This window comes from Triticum dicoccoides, chromosome 3B (assembly GCF_002162155.2).
Source record: "Triticum dicoccoides isolate Atlit2015 ecotype Zavitan chromosome 3B, WEW_v2.0, whole genome shotgun sequence".
In the NCBI taxonomy this organism is placed as follows: Eukaryota; Viridiplantae; Streptophyta; class Magnoliopsida; order Poales; family Poaceae; genus Triticum; species Triticum dicoccoides.
The window spans coordinates 653,586,262-653,606,818 of NC_041385.1; the positions used below are offsets into that span (position 1 = coordinate 653,586,262).

A 20,557-nucleotide genomic window follows, 5' to 3' on the forward strand; every position below is an offset into this window, starting at 1 on the left:
GGAATGAAGTGAAACTCCACGGAGGTTATTTTTGGAATTAATAAAAAATACTGGCGAAAGAATCAACTCCAGGGGGCCCACACCCTGTCCATGAGGGTGAAGGGCGCCCCCCTAGGACGCGCCCCCTGCCTCGTGGGCCCCCTGGTGCTCCACCGACCTCAACTCCAACTCCATATATTCACGTTCGGGGAGAAAAAAATAGGAGATAAGGATTCATCGTGTTTTACGATACGGAGCCACCGCCAAGCCCTAAACTCTCTCGGGAGGGCTGATCTGGAGTCTGTTCGGGGCTCCGGAGAGGGGAATCCGTCATCGTCGTCATCATCAACCATCCTCCATCACCAATTTCATGATGCTCACTGCCGTGCGTGAGTAATTCCATCGTAAGCTTGCTAGACGGTGATGGGTTGGATGAGATTTACCATGTAATTGAGTTAGTTTTGTTAGGGTTTGATCCCTAGTATCCACTATGTTCTGAGATTGATGTTGCTATGACTTTGCTATGCTTAATGCTTGTCACTAGGGCCCGAGTGCCATGATTTCAGATCTGAACCTATTATGTTTTCATGAATATATGTGAGTTCTTGATCCTATCTTGCAAGTTTATAATCACCTATTATGTGTTACTAGTAGAACGCCCGTGCGTTGCTACGGGCTATAATGCATATGGATTAAAAAGAGGATTAAGTTCGTCTCCAAGGTCGAAACTCATTTATCCTTCGTATGTTCCTGCATGTTTTTATATCAAACGGGCATCCAACGGGCTCCTCAAAATTCAACCGTCTAGATAGTTCAGACTCCCCCAAAATCCATCCCATATATGAGGGGAAAATATGGTTGTCCAGACTATCCGACATGTTATCTTCAATACGCAGTCCCAACACAAAAACCACATCCCACGACGCACCCTTCCCTTTTCCCGCCAGACCCTCCCCTCCCCACTCGGTTTACCGTCGTAGCGGCATATTTCTCGCTGGTTCCTTCTTCTTTAAAACTGAATGACATCCACCTCACCTTTGCCATGGCACCCTCTCTTCTTCACACCATACTTCCCCACGGATCGCTTAGGAAGAGTCCTCTTGAAAGCACAAGTGCTCCCTAGGTGGTTTTGGTAATTAATGTCAACATATCTCTTGTTGGACTAGCACTTTTATCTAGTATGTTTCAGATAAGTTCAACAATGGAGTGACATGGACTAAAGGATGTGGGAACTCCTTCAAGATGCTAAGGACAAAGAATTGGCTCAAGCTTCAAGCTCAAGACTCTTCATTTTCTATTTTAGTGATCCAAGATCACATCGAGTCTATAGGAAAAGCCAATACTATCAAGGAGGGATGAGGTGTTGCTTAATGAGTTTCTTGCTCCACAGTGCTTAGTGATATGCTCCAAAACCCTCAACTACTTTCCCACATCCACATATGACCTAAACCTAAAGTCAAAATCGGTCATACTGATTCTTTCTATCCGGCGCCACTGAGTTCAAATGGCATAGACACTGCCACAAACCCTAGGCAAATCGGTCTCACCGATAGGGATCTCGGTCTCACCGAGATGGGGTTGTAATCTCTCTGTGTATGTTCATTATCAAAATCGGTCTTACCGAGTTTGAGCAATCGGTCCTACCGAGATTACAATACAAACTTTCTGGTTAACTTGTTACCAAAATCGGTCTCACCGAGTTTGAGTAATCGGTCCCATCGAGTTTGCCTGACCAACTCTCTGGTTAGCTTATTACCAAAATCGGTCTCACCGAGTTTGTGTAATCGGTCTCACCGAGATTACGTTATGCCCTAACCCTAACCATATCGGTCCTACCGAGTTGCATTTAGGTCCCACCGAAAATCCTAACGGTCACTAGGTTTACTAAATCGGTCCGACCGAGTTTGATGATTCGGTCCCACCGAGATTGGTAAATTGTGTGTGACGGTTAGATTTTGTGTGGAGGCTATATATACCCCTCCACCTCCTCTTCATTCGTGGAGAGAGCCATCAGAACAAACCTACACTTCCAAATTACCATTTCTGAGAGAGAACTACCTATTCATGTGTTGAGGCCAAGATATTCCATTCCTACCATATGAATCTTGATCTCTAGCCTTCCCCAAGTTGCTTTCCACTCAAATCTTCTTTCCACCAGATCCAAATCCTATGAGAGAGAGTTGAGTGTTGGGGAGACTATCATTTGAAGCACAAGAGCAAGGAGTTAATCATCAACGCATCATTTGTTACTTCTTGGAGAGTGATGTCTCCTAGATTGGCTAGGTGTCACTTGGGAGCCTCCGACAAAATTGTGGAGTTGAACCAAGGAGTTTGTAAGGGCAAGGAGATCGCCTACTTTGTGAAGATCTACCGCTAGTGAGGCAAGTCCTTCGTGGGCGACGGCCATGGTGGGATAGACAAGGTTGCTTCTTCGTGGACCCTTCGTGGGTGGAGCCCTCCGTGGACTCGCGCAACCGTTACCCTTCGTGGGTTGAAGTCTCCATCAACGTGGATGGACGATAGCACCACCTATCGGAACCACGCCAAAAACATTCGTGTCTCCAATTGCGTTTGAATCCTCCAAAACCCTTCCCTTTACATTCTTGCAAGTTGCATGCTTTACTTTCCGCTGCTCATATACTCTTTGCATGCTTGCTTGCTATATGTTGTGAATGTTAAACTTGTGCCTAAACTCCACTTAAACTTAAAATTGTTAAAATCTGCAACTTTGGTACTAAGTGTCTAATCACCCCCCCTCTAGACACCTCTTCTCAAGGTCCTACACCTCTACCAACGGCCCCGCTCCCCACCCTGATCCCCTCCCGCGGTGCTCGTGTCACTCCTCCACCGAAGGCATGTGCCGCCCGTGATGCGCCTGAGCCAAGAAGGCATATCCAATGCCGGCTGAGCCATTATCGAAAAATGGTTTCCCCTCGCTTTATATTATAAAGCAAACATCACCGAGTACATTCGAGATACCGAACAACGCACACATCGCACACACCCAAGGCAAGATACAAAAGTGCCAGGCACCGACACACCACCCCACCGACTACCAATAGAGAGGTGAACCGGACAAAAACGAAGTCAGGCCTCCAAAGCGGCGCCTCCAAGAAGGATACGACCATGGATAGCTGCCACTGCCCGATCAGTGAAGATCGGATTTTCAATCGAAGCAAGACGACAAGAGTGGGAACACCGCGACGAAGCCTTCAGGAAGGGTACGGCGGCAATGGCCACCTCCAACGTCGGCCAATCAAAGGACTGGACAAGTGGTGTACCGCGGCACTCACACCCCACCGTTGCACCTTAACTGGAGTGGTACGTATCATCAGGAGAAAATTAACTGCGGTTGTGTATTGCGACGAGAGCTGAAAATTTTCAACACAAAAAGCTAAAAATTTTCAACACAAAAATCCTAAGAGTATAAATCCTGCAAATCAAACGACCACCCATAGGAAAATTATTAAGTATTGTTTTCTTTCTCATGTGCTCGAATCATTACTTGTCTTTACATGCGAGGACACTGGTTGAATAAGAAATACACATTTTGTTGATTGTCATCCTTGTATAAATATATATTAGTAAAAATAAAGACATAAAATCAATAATCCCACACACTTCGACATAATACACGTTGCCCATGCCATTGGAGAAGGTAGTGCGGCTTGTCAATATCAGCATATAGTACTAATATTCTGTGGTTAGTCCCTGCAAAAGGAAAGAGCAATCACATAAGTATTTCATGCTGCATTTGCAAACTAAAGCCAGAAAGTACATAACAAAATCACAAGGTACTCGCCAAAAGCTTAGTTTTTTTCCTACATTGGCCTCACTTTGTCATCAAATGCCAACAGTAACATCCCATTTTAGTTTCATAATTCTTCCTATATGTCTAGTAATCTAAAAAAAAGTGTCTACAAAATCACATCAGATTATTAGTACAAATCATATCAAATTTTTACTGGATATGCACATACTCCCTCCATCCTATAATACAAGGTGTTACTACAACCAATATACTCATATATTGGCTAAAATCTAACATCTTTCTTAGTTGTACAAACCTATGAAAATGAGGAAGTAGTGCAAATGCAAAGAATGCTGGAAAAAAACACAACCACGAGACAAGCAATTTATTAACTACCTTGGTAATGATAGAACGTTACAGAGTTCATCAGCTCTATACCATCAGGTGGCGACATGGTCCTGCTCCTGCAAGTCATGTTCGAGAAGACAATGAGATTTAAGTTGCAAGAAGTGCGTCTCTTATGCTATCTATTTCATTAAAAATAATTAATAAAATTAAATTATTGTGGATCAAATCTATTAAAATCTAAACATACCATCCAGAAAACTGTTGTAGGGGTGTCACTGGATGCAAATCTTGCTAGTCCAAGACCACATATCTTGAGTTTGCAGTTTCCTTGGAGGTCACATATCTTGAGTCCTACCATAATCCAAAACCACATATCTTGAGCCCTACCACAAATCGCTCAGAACTCAGAAATGATTCCTTGGATTTCACATATATTCTTTGGTAGATACTGCAACCTGAGGTCACAACTATTTCACTTGAGTGTCAACATGTCAAAATTTAGTGTAAGAAGAAATTATCCAAAGAATTCCTTTAGGAGGACTCAAAGAGAGATAAGACTGGCAGCTTCCACTATATGTTTCCAAAATAAGAATTACTTAAAACACAAAACCCATTTTCTTGAGAGCCTTGGGCTAAACCAAGTTCTGAAGAAACAATTTGGTCAACATATTTTAGAACTCTGCAATCACTAGTTGAAATCTGCACTACCATTAGTCTGAAAAATTCTCAAGCACATTATTTCTGAATTCCATAGTATCCATACTGCTGCCGATGGGGCAAACATCATATGGCAAGTGCTCTCTGCACATGTGAAATCAAAAGAGGTACATGCTATTTACCTGATGTACGAATCATATCCGATCTGTTCACAGCCATTTATGACATTTTAGCATTCAGCTGGTTGCCCACAGAAAGCGAGCTGTCCCAATCTGCACACTTCAAATCAGAAAGAAACTTCTCTACTGCCTGCTATCCTTAGCAGCAGCCAGCCGCAGGACCCTCGCCTTCCTTGGCATGGGCCTGCCATGTAACAGAGGTTGAATTATGATAAATATAATCCTGAACTATATAAAACCAAATGATGATGTGAACATAAAAGGCACTTGATTTCTACAACTGGCCTAACAAATTAAAAATAGTCACCATACCCTACTTTTTCCTTGGTTTGGCTCACCCATGAACAACCGACTTTATAAAAGAAGAAAACACTTGACACATAAATTGAAAGACCTTATAGAATATGGAAGTGTTCCTTGCTCCAGCAACATTGCCGACATTTGCATTCGTCCCCATAATGTTACACGAGGATAAGTATAATGGTAGATGCGGATATGAATTTTAGTTCAAATAACAGATTTCATTTTCACAAGGAGTGAAAGGGAAAAAATACCACAGAACTATCAAAGAAAGGCGTGAAACAACTGTCAGCGTATTCACCTTATTCTCGTTTCTTGCATTTAACCTCTCATATTGGCAGGTCTGATTCTCGGAATTGTCCGACCTGCACATCAGTAAATTTATCAGAGAAACATAATGTTACATGGGGCACGCCCCATGTACCAATGAGAGACCGGAAGAACGACTCAAGCAATAGTGGATTCAAACACGCTTAGCACTACCAAGGCCTACTGGATCCATCTATCAACTGTCAATATAAATGTATTGAAGAAGCTGCATTTAGAGAACCTTTTGGTTTTTTAATTCCCCTCTCCTTTAACAATTCAAGGTACAAATTAATCATAACAATGTGATGATTCAGACAATGTAATGATACACATATAAAAACGGACCGTAACCTTCTTCCTCCAGGCAGACGAACACCCACAGTGCAGCCTCGTCGCCCTGGTCTGCCCGAGTTGCCGCCGCTGCCACCGGTCATCCCTCTAACTCACCTTCACCCGAACCCCACAACCAGCTACATGTCCTCCGCCAACGACGCTGGGACAATTTGCATCATCCCTGCCTCCGTCCACGTCCTAGATCTTCATCTTGGAGACGCTGCCGCAGGCAGTGTCGCCTCCATCTTTTTTTTAGAAAACAATGTGGCCTCCATCTCAGCCTTAGCTCCGTCTCACCTACTTTTCAGGCACATGTCAACTAACGCGACTGATTACACAGAGGAATGGAAAAAATGACGGAGAACCAAACTATTATACAATAAATACCTTATGTAACAAAGGATATAGAGATTATAGAAAGGATATGATAGTATTTTCGCAAGAGACTTTTTGTAAATTCCTTAACTTAAGAATGAAAAAAGGCTTGTCAACATTCTGGTATAGACTTCACTATCCCGACTGATTCCGTTATAGCAACATTGATATTCCAAATTTTATCATGATCTCGCATATGAGCTCAAAAATGAAAATAATCTACTCACTTATCCTAGCTCTGGGTAATACTAAGGTTACATTTTTTTATACTACCAAAATTACATAAACCCTTCCTTTATAAAAAGATTTAGCATCAGGACATGCGTGCGGTCCCCTTTTAAGAAATTAATGTAAATCAGTTGATTAATTAACCAGCAGTACTCCTTTTCTAGAAAATTATAGAAGTTTATTGGATTTCCGAATTGATTAATCTAGTAAATTAAGATCAGTTCCAAATACATAATTCAACCAAAACATGATTTCACCACAACCATAGTAATTAGAGCAGAAGTTCCTACCCAATCTATCATCCCTATACATACCACAAACTTCATTCAAAATACATACTGCCGACTCAAAACCATCCAATACTCCTATCTTATACAGACTGCACACACTCGTAAACCAAACCCTCATTAAAACAATACATCAATTAGCTATACACCCAAATGTATGTACATATATTTGTACCAGCAATCTGTTGCTAGGTGGTACATATATTTTGGTCCAGTGATGCTCAAGACAGATCAGAGATTGCCCCCATCCCGAAGGAAGTGAACCAGCTAAGTAGAGTTTATTCTAGTTTTCAATTTAGGCTTGTGCACAGAGCCACAGACCATCTAATGTGCTGCTCACCTCTGTGCAAAAAATGCTTCGCCTGAGCGACAAAGGTGTGCTTGGGTAAATATGAATCCTGGCTTCGTTTTCAGCCTTCAGCATGACTATAACTCTACTTATTCAGTCCGGAAAAGCTCCTGATTCCAAAAAAAAGTGCACGTGCATGAAACAAGGATCTAGCAAAACACTTAATCCAGTCAAATTCTGGAAAAAAAAGTAAGCAGAAGGAGCAGCACATCTCTGTTTATAAGTACAAAAACCACAGATTTCATATTCAGGAAGGGAAACCAAGATATAACCAAGAAAAAGAAAACATAGGATCCATAAACGTAAGATTTTGTAAATTGATGAGGCAGCACTAACCTCATCAAAACTTTTCCCATTATGAATAGCCCGTTCGTGTCTCTCTCCACTGAGCCGTTTAAAGAGTTGTTCTTATATATGATCGCTAAGCATGGCCCTTGGCTGATCTTTAGCCCCAAGAACAGATTTTGTGGCAAAGGCATACATAAACCATGTTCAATCTCCCAAACACAGCACTGAGGGCAAGTTTAATCTGCTTCTTTGGAATCACCCCATTTGAAATTTGGAAGGGCACAAATCAGATGCTGCCAACGTTCACATTTGTCACACATTACACAACGTAGATTCAAGTATGAAGTTTAGCCTTAGGAAATTGATTACCTTCCACCTGAATTGTGAACTATCAGTCTCATTGTAACACGTGATACAGAAATTGTGACAAGTCTCGGTAGCAGTAGCAGTATAGTATGCATTTCATTTTATCCAAGCAACACAAGGAGAACAACAAATTGGTGGAGGCTAAAAAAAAGCTTATTTACTTTGCTCTGCCAAATGATGGAACATAATAAATAGTTTACACTTTGTAGTGCAACAAGCATATAACTATTTAATTGCTTACACTGTGAACAATGGTAATACCAGTGAAACATGTACTTAGCTATGAACATGGATCGATCATTATTGTCATCAATGAAACTTATATAAGAAAATTGCAAATGGAACTTCTTGATAGAACATGTGCACGTCTAAAAATAGATCAGTGTAGCCTCATGCTTCATAGCTGTGAAGCACCGGCGATACGGCAATTTCAAGAAACAGTAATATGGCGATACGCCAGGTATATATAAATAACTAATAAAATGGTATGCAAAGAAGAACAAATAATCTATGTGCGAGATGACATGAGATCAAAATACTGCCCCTTTTGTTGCCTTCATGCCTCTTTTTATATCATCAATGACTGAATGATCATTAATTTCCTAGATCATCATAATTGAATGTTGTGTATCTCTGGACTCAGTCCCTGGCCAGCACAAAAACAACATTAGGACATCAGCAGCAATAAGCAACAATATCAACAAGTCAGTAGCAGCAACAACAACGTTAGTATAAAACAACGCATAGCTGCATACAAGATGCAATCATTATAAAAATATATACAGAAAAGCAGAAGCAGCAGGCCAGCAGCAACAAGACAACAAGCACGCAGCGTCAAGCACAGACATCACACACACGCCGCAAGCTAAGCGGGAGGACCGGAGGCACGGCCAGGCAGGACTTGGCTGATGCCCTGTGCAAGATAACAAAGTGAGGCCCTTTGATTGTCTACAGTACCATTGCCGGTTCAAGTGACAATTAGAACTTATATTTGCCCTAAAATTTCTTCAATGACTTTGTTTTGAGAATTTATAATATCATGTGCTAATCTTCTCTTTCTTTGGTTTTGCATGTTACAACTACTTTTGGGATGAGATCTTAAAAGACAAAGGCATGAAACTTGAAAAATCAAACCTGGAGGAGGGAGAGCGACCATGGCACAGCACCACATAGGCGTGAAAGAAATCCAGCAACGAACGCTTGCAGATGGAGTAGTACTTCTATACAGGTCTTATCTGAAATTAGTAGTACTGATTACTGACCCTGATTGATGTAACCTGTATTGAACTTGATTGCCGGAATTAGTAGATAATGGAATAGTACTAACCTTCTCTTGCTCTCTCAAGTGGAGCATCTGGAGAATTAGTACAACCCAAAAAGAAGTAAAGCACAAATTAGATCGAATACAAAACAAAGCAACCTGCTCCGCTTATAACACGTGCGAAGAAAATAGCCACCGTTGCCACAGTTTTACTGAAACACGCATTGTAACCAGATCTCATATCTCATCAGAAAATACAAGTGGATGCAATCCGCAAGTGCCTAATTCTCTTTGCCACAAATATGACATACAGAGCAATATAAAACTGATTTGTAGGGTAGAAATATATGTAGGAAATGATAATGTACGTACCATCTCCCTCCGGAGCTCTTCCTTGTAACCGAAGTCCACCTCAATCTACTCTCCAGGCTCGGAGCCATGGCAAGGACCTCGACACCGCTGGCAAGCCCATTAAGCTTGGGTATGTGGGGCTTCCTTCGATGGTGGCTGGCGAGATCCATGGCGGCCAGGGAAGGGATAGGAGCAGCTCTCGCAGCACAAGATTCACGGCAAGTCAGCGAGGGAGAGGAGGGGATCCAGCAGCGCGAGATCCATGTCGATTTGGGGAGGGAGGAGGAGGGATTCAGGGAGAGATGCGAAGATCGGGGGCTGGTTAGGGTTCCCTAGGCTGCCACGTGATCCAGCGCGGCAGGAGGGGCTGTCCCTGAGGAGCGACGACCCGGCGCATCCATCGGCCGGGGGCCTGGCCAGCGCCAGTGGCTCCCTCCATCGTCGCCTCCGTCCGAGGAGTGACGCAGCCACGGCGAGGCGGACGAACCTGGCAGTGCGATTCGATTCGGCGGGCGGCTGCATCTGAGGGAGACGAGAGCCGGTTAGGGATAGGGCGTACCGACTCGTCCTTGGTTAAATTTCGTAGGTTTTTTATCGTAGATTTTTTCCCCTTCGATTTTCTCTGGATGGACCAGAGGTTTGGCACCTTGACTTGGTGGGGGCACCTTGGCTTCGTGACGGGGCTGGGGGGTTCGCTCGGAGGTGGGATCGAGGACGAAAAAACCCGTCTCCGGTGGGATAAAAATTGACCGGCGGAGATTACGAACTACTTCATTAGGAGTAGAGATGATCCGACAACCCGAAAGTGACAATAATCGGGATACTTCTCGGTGATGACCGTAGTTTGAAGAGTTCATGTATCACTATGTGTTAATGCTTTGGTCTGATACTCTATTAAAAGGAGGTCTTAATATCCCTTAGTTTTCATTAGGACCCCGCTGCCACGGGAGGGTAGGACAAAAGATGTCATGCAAATTCTTTTTCATAAGCACGTATGACTATATTCAGAATATATGCCTACATTACATTGATGAACTGGAGCTAGTTCTGTGTCACCCTATGTTATAACTATTACATGAGGAATCGCATCCGACATAATTATCCATCATCTATCCAATGCCTACGAGCTTTTCGCATATTGTTCTTTGCTCGGTTACTTTGCCGTTGTCACTGTTACAATTACTACAAAACTGCTACTCTTACTTTTGCCGCTGTTACCGTTACTTCCATACTACTTTGCCACTAAATACTTTGCTGCAGATACTAAGTTATCCAGGTGTGGTTGAACTGACAACTCAGCTGCTAATACTTGAGAATATTCTTTGGCTCCCCTTGTGTCGAATCAATAAATTTATGTTGAATACTCTACCCTCGAAAACGGTTGCGATCCCCTATACTTGGGGGTTATCAAGACTATTTTCTGGCGCTGTTGTCGGGGAGCATAACTCTATTCTTTGAGTCACTTAGGATTTATATCTGATGGTCACTATGAAGAACTTGAAAGACGAAAGAACTAAAATTTATCCCTCAACTACGATGGGAGGTAAGGAACTGCCGTCTAGCTCTGCACTTGATTCTCCTTCTGTTATGAGTAAACTTGCGGCACCTAAACCTGCTTATGCTATTAATTCTGATATGTCGCATGTTATTGATGATGTCACTTCTGCTATGCATGATACTTATGATGAAACTACTTCTATGCTTGATACTACTGTGTTATTAGGTGAATTTCTTGATGAACAACTTGCTAGGGCTAGAGAGAATGAAATTACTGAAACTGATAATATTGATGATAGTGATGATGAAGGTTCTCCCCCGAAATATAAATTGCCTGTTGTTCCTGAGGGTTATGTTATGGATGAAGAAACTGCTAGAGATTTTCTTGCTTGCAATGATAGATCAGATCTTAAGAAATTATTAGCTAAGCTGAAACAAAAGTCTCTGAATGCTAGAATGAAACATGACCCCGCTTTTGCTACTTCACCTATCCTTGTTACTGATAAGGATTGTGATTTCTCTGTTGATCCTGAGATAATTACTTTGGTTGAATCTGATCCTTTTTATGGCAATGAATCTGAAACTGCAGTGGCACGTCTTACTAAGTTAAATGATATAGCCATCCTATTTACTAATGATGAGAAATCTCGCTACTACTATATCCTTAAAATATTTCCTTTCTTATTAAAGGGTGATGCTAAAACATGGTTTAATTCTCTTGATTCTGGTTGTGTGCGTAGTCCCCAGGATATGATTTACTATTTCTTTGCTAAATATTTCCCCGCTCATAAGAAACAAGCTGCCTTAAGGGAAATATATAAGAAGAGAGTCTCCCACAAGCTTGGGGGAGGCTTCTCCGATTACTTAATGCTTTGCCTGACCATCCTCTTAAGAAAAATGAAATACTTGATATCTTTTATAATGGACTAACCGATGCTTCCAAGGACCACCTGGATAGTTGTGCTGGTTGTGTTTTCAGGGAAAGGATAGTTGACCAAGCTGAATTGCTATTGAATAATATATTGACAAATGAAAATAATTGGACACTTCCTGAACCAACTCCTAAGCCAACTCCGAAAAAAAGAGGTGATCTATTTCTCAGTCCTGAAGTTATGCAAGAGGCAAAGAAATCTATGAAAGAGAAAGGTATTAAAGCTAAAGATGTTAAGATTTTACCTCCTGTCGAAGAAATACATGGCCTTAATATACCACCTATTAAATAAATACACGGTCTTGATAACCCGACACAGGTAGTGAAGGTAAACTCTCTTTATAGATATGATAAAGTTGAAATCCTGTCTAGTAAGTTTGCTAGCCGACGCTTGGATTAATTTGATGATTTTATGGATAAACAAGAAAATTTCAATGCTTATGTTAGTAGAAAATTGAAAAGTAATTCTTATATGATTGGACGCTTGAGTGATTATATGTCTAGAGTTAAGGGTGAACTTAAACTTACTAGTAAACATGCTTCTATGGTTACCACTCAAGTAGAACAAGTGCTTAAGGCTCAGAATGAATTGCTCAATAAATTAAATGATAAGAGAAATGATAATGTTGTTAAAGTTATGACTAGAGGTGGTAGAATGACTCATGAACCTTTGTATCCTGAGGGCCACCCTAACAGAATTGAGCAAGATTCTCAGGGAAATGATGTCGATGCACCTGGTCCTTCTAAAAAGAAGAAAAAGAAAGATGATAGGACTTTGCATGCTTCTAATGAACATGTTGTAGACACACCTAAAAATCCTAATGATATTTATATCTTTGATGCTGAAACACAATCTGGTGATGAACATGAACCTTGTGATAATACTAATAATGATGTTCATGTAGAGGCTCAACCTAGCAATAACAACGATATAGAAATTGAACCTGCTGTTGATCTTGATAACCCACAATCAAAGAATCAATGTTATGATAAGAAAGACTTCATTGCTAGGAAGCATGGTAGAGAAAGAGAACCATGGGTTCAGAAACCCATGCCATTTCCTCCTAAACCATCCAAGAAAAATGATGATGGGGATTTCGAGCGCTTTGCTGAAATGATTAGACCTATCTTTTTGCGTATGCGTTTGACCGATATGCTTAAAACGAACACTTATGCTAAGTACATGAAAGATATTATTACAAATAAAAGAAAGATACCAGAAGTTGAAATTTCCACCATGCTTGCTAACTATACTTTTAAGGATGGAATACCTAAGAAACTTGGAGATCCAGGAGTACCAACTATACCATGCTCCATTAAAAGAAACTATGTTAAAACTGGTTTATGTGATCTTGGAGCTGGTGTTAGTGTTATTCCTCTTTCTTTATATCATAGACTTGAATTAAAAAATTTGACACCTACTGAAATATCTTTCCAAATGGCCAATAAATCAACTGCTATACCTATCGGTATTTGTGAGGACGTGCCTGTTGTTGTTGCAAACGTCACTATCTTAACAGACTTTGTAATTCTTGATATTCTAGAGGACGACAATATGTCGATTATCCTTGGTAGACCTTTTTGGAATACTGCAGGTGCTGTTATTGATTGCAACAAAGGCAATGTTACTTTTCATGTTAATGGTAATGAGCATACGGTACAGTTTCCAAGGAAACAACCTCAAGTTCACAGTATAAATTCTATTGGAAAAATTCCATCAATTATTATTGGAGGTTTTGAATTTCCTCTTCCTACTGTAAAGAAGAAGTATGATATTCTTATTGTTGGGGATGTTCATATCCCCGTTGAGGTAACCTAGTGTTATTTTGAAATTTCTCCGATTTCATGTGATTCAGAATGAGTTTCTTAATAAGACTTGATCAACCTTGTTAGTGGATTCCTTTTGATGAGCATGAGATAGATGAAGTTAGAAGGCAGAATTCTCTGTTCCCTACTTTTACTTCCTGTTATTTAGAATAAATAAAGTAAAAATAGTATATTATGTCTGTTTTCTGAATTATCCTTGCAATAAAAAAAATATCCCAAAAATAAAAGTTCTCCAAATGCCTTGCAAATTAAATATGTTTTTTCTGGAATATCTGAGAATATCTGACATTGAGAACACACTAGAGGGAGCCAACACCTGGCCACGAGGGTCCAGGGCGCGCCCCCCCATGGGGCGCGCCCCCTACCTCGTGGGCCCCTGGTGGCCCTCCTCCACTTATTCCCGCACCCATGCTCTTCTTCTTCCTCCCAAAAAAATCACTATCCAACTCAAGCATGAGTTCCAGCTCAACTTGCTGCCATTTTCGATCTCCTTGCTCAAAGCTCCATTCACAAAACTGCTTTGGGAGATTGTTCTTTGGTATGTGACTCCTCCAATGATCCAATTAGTTTTTGTTCTAGTGCTTTATTTATTGCAAATTCTTGCTGCTAAGGTGACCCTATTCTTGAGCTTGCATGTCAAATTTAGTTGGTCCCAAGTAGTTCTAATGCATGATATAGTCCCTAGGCACTTGTGGGAGTAGTTGCTATCAACTTTATTGAGTTTCGGCTATCCTTATTTTGAGTTACTAAAAGTTTCAGAATTTTTTAGAAAATAATGAGGAGATTTTTGAGGGGCTCTTCTAGCCAAAGCTCAAAGGATAAACAAAGCAAGGAGAATAAAAAGCCCAAGTATAATCTCCCTCGCTTCACGGAAGTTCGGCCGTGTGAATGGCCTTGTGATGATTTCTTGAGAGCAGCCGGTATTCATGATGATTTTTATTCTCTGGCTGACAATGCGGGCCTCACCGACTTCCTCCACAACCCACTCGATCAGTATCTCCTACTCAGTAATACTTTAGTGCAAATTTTTTACTTTCATCCTAAGAAATCACCTCCTTCGTAGAGTTTCATCTATATGATGAGGCTAGGGAGATGTCACTATATGAATTTTGTGCGGTTTGCAAGATACCCTTGGGGGCAGATTAGAGGAACCACTTCGTAAAGATGTGGATGGATTTATACTATTACTGTAGGGGAAATGAGGAAGGTTTCTGATGCAAGAATTACTAGTATACACTTTCCTGTTCTACGTTACTTTGCAATATTTGCTAGTAGATGCTTAATTGGTCACGGAAACTGTGGAAACCTTAGTGTTCCTGATATTATTATTTTGTTCCATGCTTTCTTTCGTGATAACTCTGTTAGTATGGGCGCTATTATTTCTAAACAATTCAGTCTGAACTGTACCAAGGGCCCCATCTTTGGAGGTATCTATGATTCACGCCTTGCTAAACACCTTAGGATGCCTATTAGGCATTATGAGAAAGAGGAAAAGCTGCTGCCCCCTACTTATTTAGATTATAAGAGTATGGTAGCACATGAGTTTATTGTTAAAAATGATGAGAAGACGCTTAATTATAATTTGAGATTTAATAAAACTCAAAGTGAAACTATTATCTTGCCTGCACCCTCTTTGTTTGATTTATCTTCAGACACTTCTCTCATTTTGCCGGAAGCCGTTTACGCGTACCGGGGCCATACATTAGCTCCAGAGCCTGAGCCAGAACTACCACTTGACCCTTATCGATAGTCCTTTTATCAGTGGGATCCGGAAGAGATTGCCAGCCAGTGGTACCCAGATGATACTCCTCAGTACACCGGAGAGAGTAGCTCTAATCCATGGGAATAGACCAACTTAGGCCAAAAGCCTAAGCTTGGGGGAGTACGCATTTCTCACCGACATTACATTCATGTTCACACACAATGGTCGGTGCTCATACTTTTTCATTGTACCATCCATGCTAGTTTATTTTATTTTCTTGCTTTCTTCTTGTGTGTTTGATAAACTTTAAGAAAAACCAAAAAAATTAGCTAGTTTACTTTCCATGCTTGCAGTAGTAGTAACTAAAAGAAAACCCAAAAAGATTTCTCATTCTTCTTTTACTTGTTGGGAGCTCTCCCGTGTAAATAGTTTTATTTTCTTTTCCTTCCTTTGGGGGTCGAGAGGAGAAGACCTTAATGAAAATGCTGAGTGGCTCTTATATGCATTCTCGTTGATTTAACCAAGAGCCCATATTACCTTGTCTTCTCCCTTGAATTGAATGCTTGCAGATTCCAGCTTAGTCCAATGCACGTGCACTATTATTATTATCCACACCATTCGGTCGTGCAAGTGAAAGGCAATAATGACGATATATGATGGACTGATTGAGATGAGAGAAGCTGGTATGAACTTGACCTATCTTGTTTTTGTAAATATGATTAGTTCATTGTTCCTGATTCAGCCTATTATGAATAAACATGTTTGAAATGACAATTAGAGATTATAGTTGCTTATGCCATGCTTAATTAGCTAGGAGTTTATAATGGTTTACCTTGCGTGCCAACATGCTATTAAAATGGTTGTGATGTGGTATGATAGGGTGGTATTCTCCTTTGAATGATTTGAGTGACTTGACTTGGCACATGTTCACGCATGTAGTTGAAACAAAATCAACATAGCCTTCACGATATTCATGGTGGATTATATCCTACTCATCCTTGCACTCAGTATTGATTAATTTTAATGCACGTTCATGACTGTTGTCGCTCTCTCAGTTGGTCACTTCCCAGTCTCTTTCTAGCCTCACCTGTACTAAGCAGGAATAATGCTTATGCATCCAAACTCCATAAACCCCAAAGTTATTCCATATGAGTCCACCATACCTTACTATATGCGGTATCTACCTGCCGTTCCAAGTAAATTTATGTGTGCCAACTCTAAACCTTCAAATGAAATTCCGTTTTGTATGCTCGAACAGCTCATGTATCAACTAGGGCTGTCTGTATCTTCCATGTTAGGCGGGTTATTCTCAAGAGGAGTGGACTCCTCTCCTCACTCACGAGAAAATGGATGGTCACCGAGATGCCCAGTCCCATGCTCAAATCAAATCAAAATAATTGCAAACAAAACTCCCCCAGGATAGTTGTTAGTTGGAGGCACCCATTGTTTCAGGCAAGCCATGGATCGATGCTTGTTGGTGGAGGGGGAGTATAAACTTTACCATTCTATTTGGGAACCGCCTATAATGTGTGTAGCATGGAAGATATCAAGATCTCTCAGTTGTTATGTTGACAGTGAAAGTATACCGCTCAAAATGTTATTTATCTCTATTTCAAAATCGAGCTCTGGCACCTCTACAATTTCCTGCTTCCCTCTGCGAAGGGCCTATCTATTTACTTTTATGTTGAGTCATCACCCTCTTATTAAAAACCACCCGTTGGAGAGCACCACTGTCATTTGCATGCATTCCTATTAGTTTATATTGGGTATGACTATGACTGGATCTCTTTTACCATGAATTACAATGTTTAGTCAGTCCTTGATCTTTAAAGGTGCTCTACATTTATGTTTTGCGGTCTCAGAAAGGGCTAGCGAGATACCATCTTGTTATACCATATTATGATTGGTTTGAGAAAGTGTTGTCATCCGAGTTTTATTATTATTGCTCGCTAGTTGATTGTGCCATCGATATGAGTAAACATGAGACCTAAGTGTTATTGTGAATATGGTTAGTTCATAATCTTTGCTGAAAACTTGAATGCTGGCTTTACATATTTACAACAACAAGAGCAAACAGAGTTTGTAAAAGTTTTTCTTTATCACTTTCAGTTTATCAACTAAATTGCTTGAGGACAAGCAAGTGTTTAAGCATGGGGGAGTTGATACGTCTCCGTCGTATCTACTTTTCCAAACACTTTTGCCCGTGTTTTGGACCCTAACTTGCATGATTTGAATGGAACTAACCCGGACTGATGCTGTTATCAGCAGAACTGCCATGGTGTTATTTTTGTGTAGAAATAAAAGTTCTCGGAATGAACTGAAACTCCACGGAATTTATTTTTGGAATTAATAAAAATACTAGCGAAAGAATCAAGGGCAGGGGGCCCACACCCTATCCACGAGGGTGGAGGGCACCCCCAGGGCGCGCCCACCTGCCTTGTGGGCCCCCTGGTGCTCCACCGACTTCAACTCCAACTCCATATATTCACGTTCGGGGAGAAAAAAAATAGGAGAAAAGGATTCATCGCGTTTTACGATATGGAGCCGTCGCCAAGCCCTAAACTCTCTTGGGAGGGCTGATCTGGAGTCCGTTCGGGGCTCCGGAGAGGGGAATCCGTCGCCGTCGTCATCATCAACCATCCTCCATCACCAATTTCATGATGCTCACCGCCGCGCGTGAGTAATTCCATCGTAGGCTTGCTGGATGGTGATGGGTTGGATGAGATTTACCATGTAATTGAGTTAGTTTTGTTAGGGTTTGATCCCTAGTATCCACTGTGTTCTGAGATTGATGTTGCTATGACTTTGCTATGCTTAATGCTTGTCACTAGGGCCCGAGTGCCATGATTTCAGATCTGAACCTATTATGTTTTCATGAATATATGTGAGTTCTTGATCCTATCTTGCAAGTCTATAGTCACCTATTATGTGTTATGATCCGACAACCCCGAAGTGACAATAATCGGATACTTCTCGGTGATGACCGTAGTTTGAGGAGTTCATGTATTCACTATGTGTTAATGCTTTGGTCCGGTACTCTATTAAAAGGAGGCCTTAATATCCCTTAGTTTCCATTAGGACCCCACTGCCACGAGAGGGTAGGACAAAAGATGTCATGCAAGTTCTTTTCCATAAGCAGTATGACTATATTTGGAATATATGCCTACATTACATTGATGAACTGGAGCTAGTTCTGTGTCATCCTATGTTATAACTATTACATGAGGAATCGCATCCGACATAATTATCCATCACCTATCCAATGCCTACGAGCTTTTCACATATTGTTCTTTGCTCAGTTACCTTGCCGTTGCCACTGTTACAATTACTACAAAACTGCTACTGTTACTTTTGCAGCTGTTACCGTTACTTCCATACTACTTTGCTACTAAATACTTTGCTGCAGATACTAAGTTATCCAGGTGTGGTTGAATTGACAACTCAGATGCTAATACTTGAGAATATTCTTTGGCTCCCCTTGTGTCGAATCAATAAATTTGGGTTGAATACTCTACCCTCGAAAACTATTGCGATCCCCTATACTTGTGGGTTATCAGTCCGCCACTATCGGAGCTCTGCCGCCACCGTTCTTCCCCGACGACTCCAACTGGGCCGCTGCATCAACCTGACTAGACCAGAGATTTGCGACACACACCCGCTACCCGTTAGCATCATCAGGTATTCATGTTTTCTCACTTCCAATCTGCATTAGGTCACCGTAGTTCGTCGGTGTTCATCCAAGTTCATTGTAGTTCATCCACTTGTTGCTTAGTTTAATCCAAAAACGACACTGAAGCTGTCCGTTAGTAATGTTTGGCATTTGTCTCAAATTGCAGAGGTCGACATCGAAGCTTTGGTCATTTCCTGGCATGCTTGGAATAACTAATGGTAGATGGGTGAGGGCTAGATCTGCGCAGAGTGTCACGACGGTGCGTTGTCGCCTAGGTTATATGCAGCAAGCCATTAGCTGGTGGTAGGAAATTGATGAGGGAAGAGGCGTGGATTTTACAATCCACCCATGTGGAGCGTGGGGAGCATTCGCTGGAGCGCGGGAAGACTAAATGGAGCACACACACAACCTGAATACAGTATGCGGTGCCACGTGTTATTTATCACACACATGTTAACATAAGGAAACGTATGTGTAACTTACTAATCATCGCACATGAGTACTCACAGACGCATCGTGTGCGATACTCCTAGCCACCACAAGCAACTAGTTCGCATTTTCAAAGTTTTTTGTACAAACATAATCACACACGAACTAACTATAGTAACCGTCCGTGCTATAATTTCTCATCGCAAACAGCTGATCTGAGTGGGTTGTTTGTTGCGTATCACACACATCATGTTTACATGAATCGTTTGTGTTCTTTTGGATCATCGCGAACAGTTCATCTATGTGAACTGGATGCCGCATATCACACACATCTTGTTAAGTTGAACTGTTTCTGTTCTCTTCCCTAATCGAAAACAGTTCGCCCGAGAGAACTGTATGTCGTTTATCACACACAGCTTGATGTGGCTGACCGTTTCTGTTGCATTCCCTAATAGCAAACAGTTCATTAGAGCAAATTATATGTCGGTTGCCCGTTTCTGTTGTTCTGTCTAATCGCAAACAGTTCGTATGGATCAACCATATGCCCTGCGTCGCACACGTAACTAAAATCTGAACCATGTTTGATGTCTCCGCCGTCGCAAATGTTTTGCATCTTTTTTGATGGTTTTGTACATCCCCGTTTGCGGTTAATGCATCGCACACAGTTTTGCCAAAGGGTCTCTGATCGTAGTGTCGCGTTAGCAGCATCCTGCAGTAGTGTCACGGTCAAAGTTGTGGTCAAATCTGGATTAAAAATGCATTTAAATGATTTCTGGAAAATCCTGAGGGGGCGATGTCAAAGGCGTAAAATAGGTTTATGCTTTCACTTGAAAACGATTTGAAGGGGGAGTGAGAGGCAAACGAGTGGGGTTGGCCAGCCAGTTTTAAAGAGAGAAAGAGGGGCAGGGGACCACAGGCTCACCGGTGATGGAACGACTGTGAGGAGGCCACATAGGACCTGGGAGACGCCAGGGATGGATCGACTTCTCCACGACGGAGCTACCCATACCCGTAGCTCATCGAGAGTTGGTCGGACGACGTCACGCCCTTCGTCTTTGATGGCAGCATGCTACAGGCGCTGGCGAACTCGACAATTCTGGCTAGTGCTCGGGCACCAGAGGGGTTGGGCATGGTCGCAAG

General features: G+C 41.6%; 1 long non-coding RNA gene across 8 annotated transcripts; it reads right to left on the minus strand.

The window, feature by feature from the left end:
• Positions 1 to 3,434: 3,434 nt before the first annotated feature.
• Positions 3,435 to 9,936, minus strand: LOC119277645. 8 transcript variants are annotated; one of them, XR_005137253.1, is made up of 11 exons: positions 9,383 to 9,936; positions 9,077 to 9,103; positions 8,884 to 8,984; positions 7,432 to 8,395; positions 7,087 to 7,205; positions 5,875 to 6,153; positions 5,516 to 5,579; positions 4,918 to 5,098; positions 4,326 to 4,429; positions 4,127 to 4,194; positions 3,435 to 3,690 (listed from the first exon to the last, which is right to left on the minus strand). It is a non-coding gene; the product is annotated as an uncharacterized LOC119277645 (long non-coding RNA). The 8 variants fall into 8 exon arrangements; XR_005137249.1 differs by having other exon boundaries at positions 4,326 to 4,533; XR_005137251.1 differs by having other exon boundaries at positions 4,326 to 4,461; positions 5,869 to 6,153.
• Between the last annotated feature and the right edge of the window lie 10,621 nt (positions 9,937 to 20,557).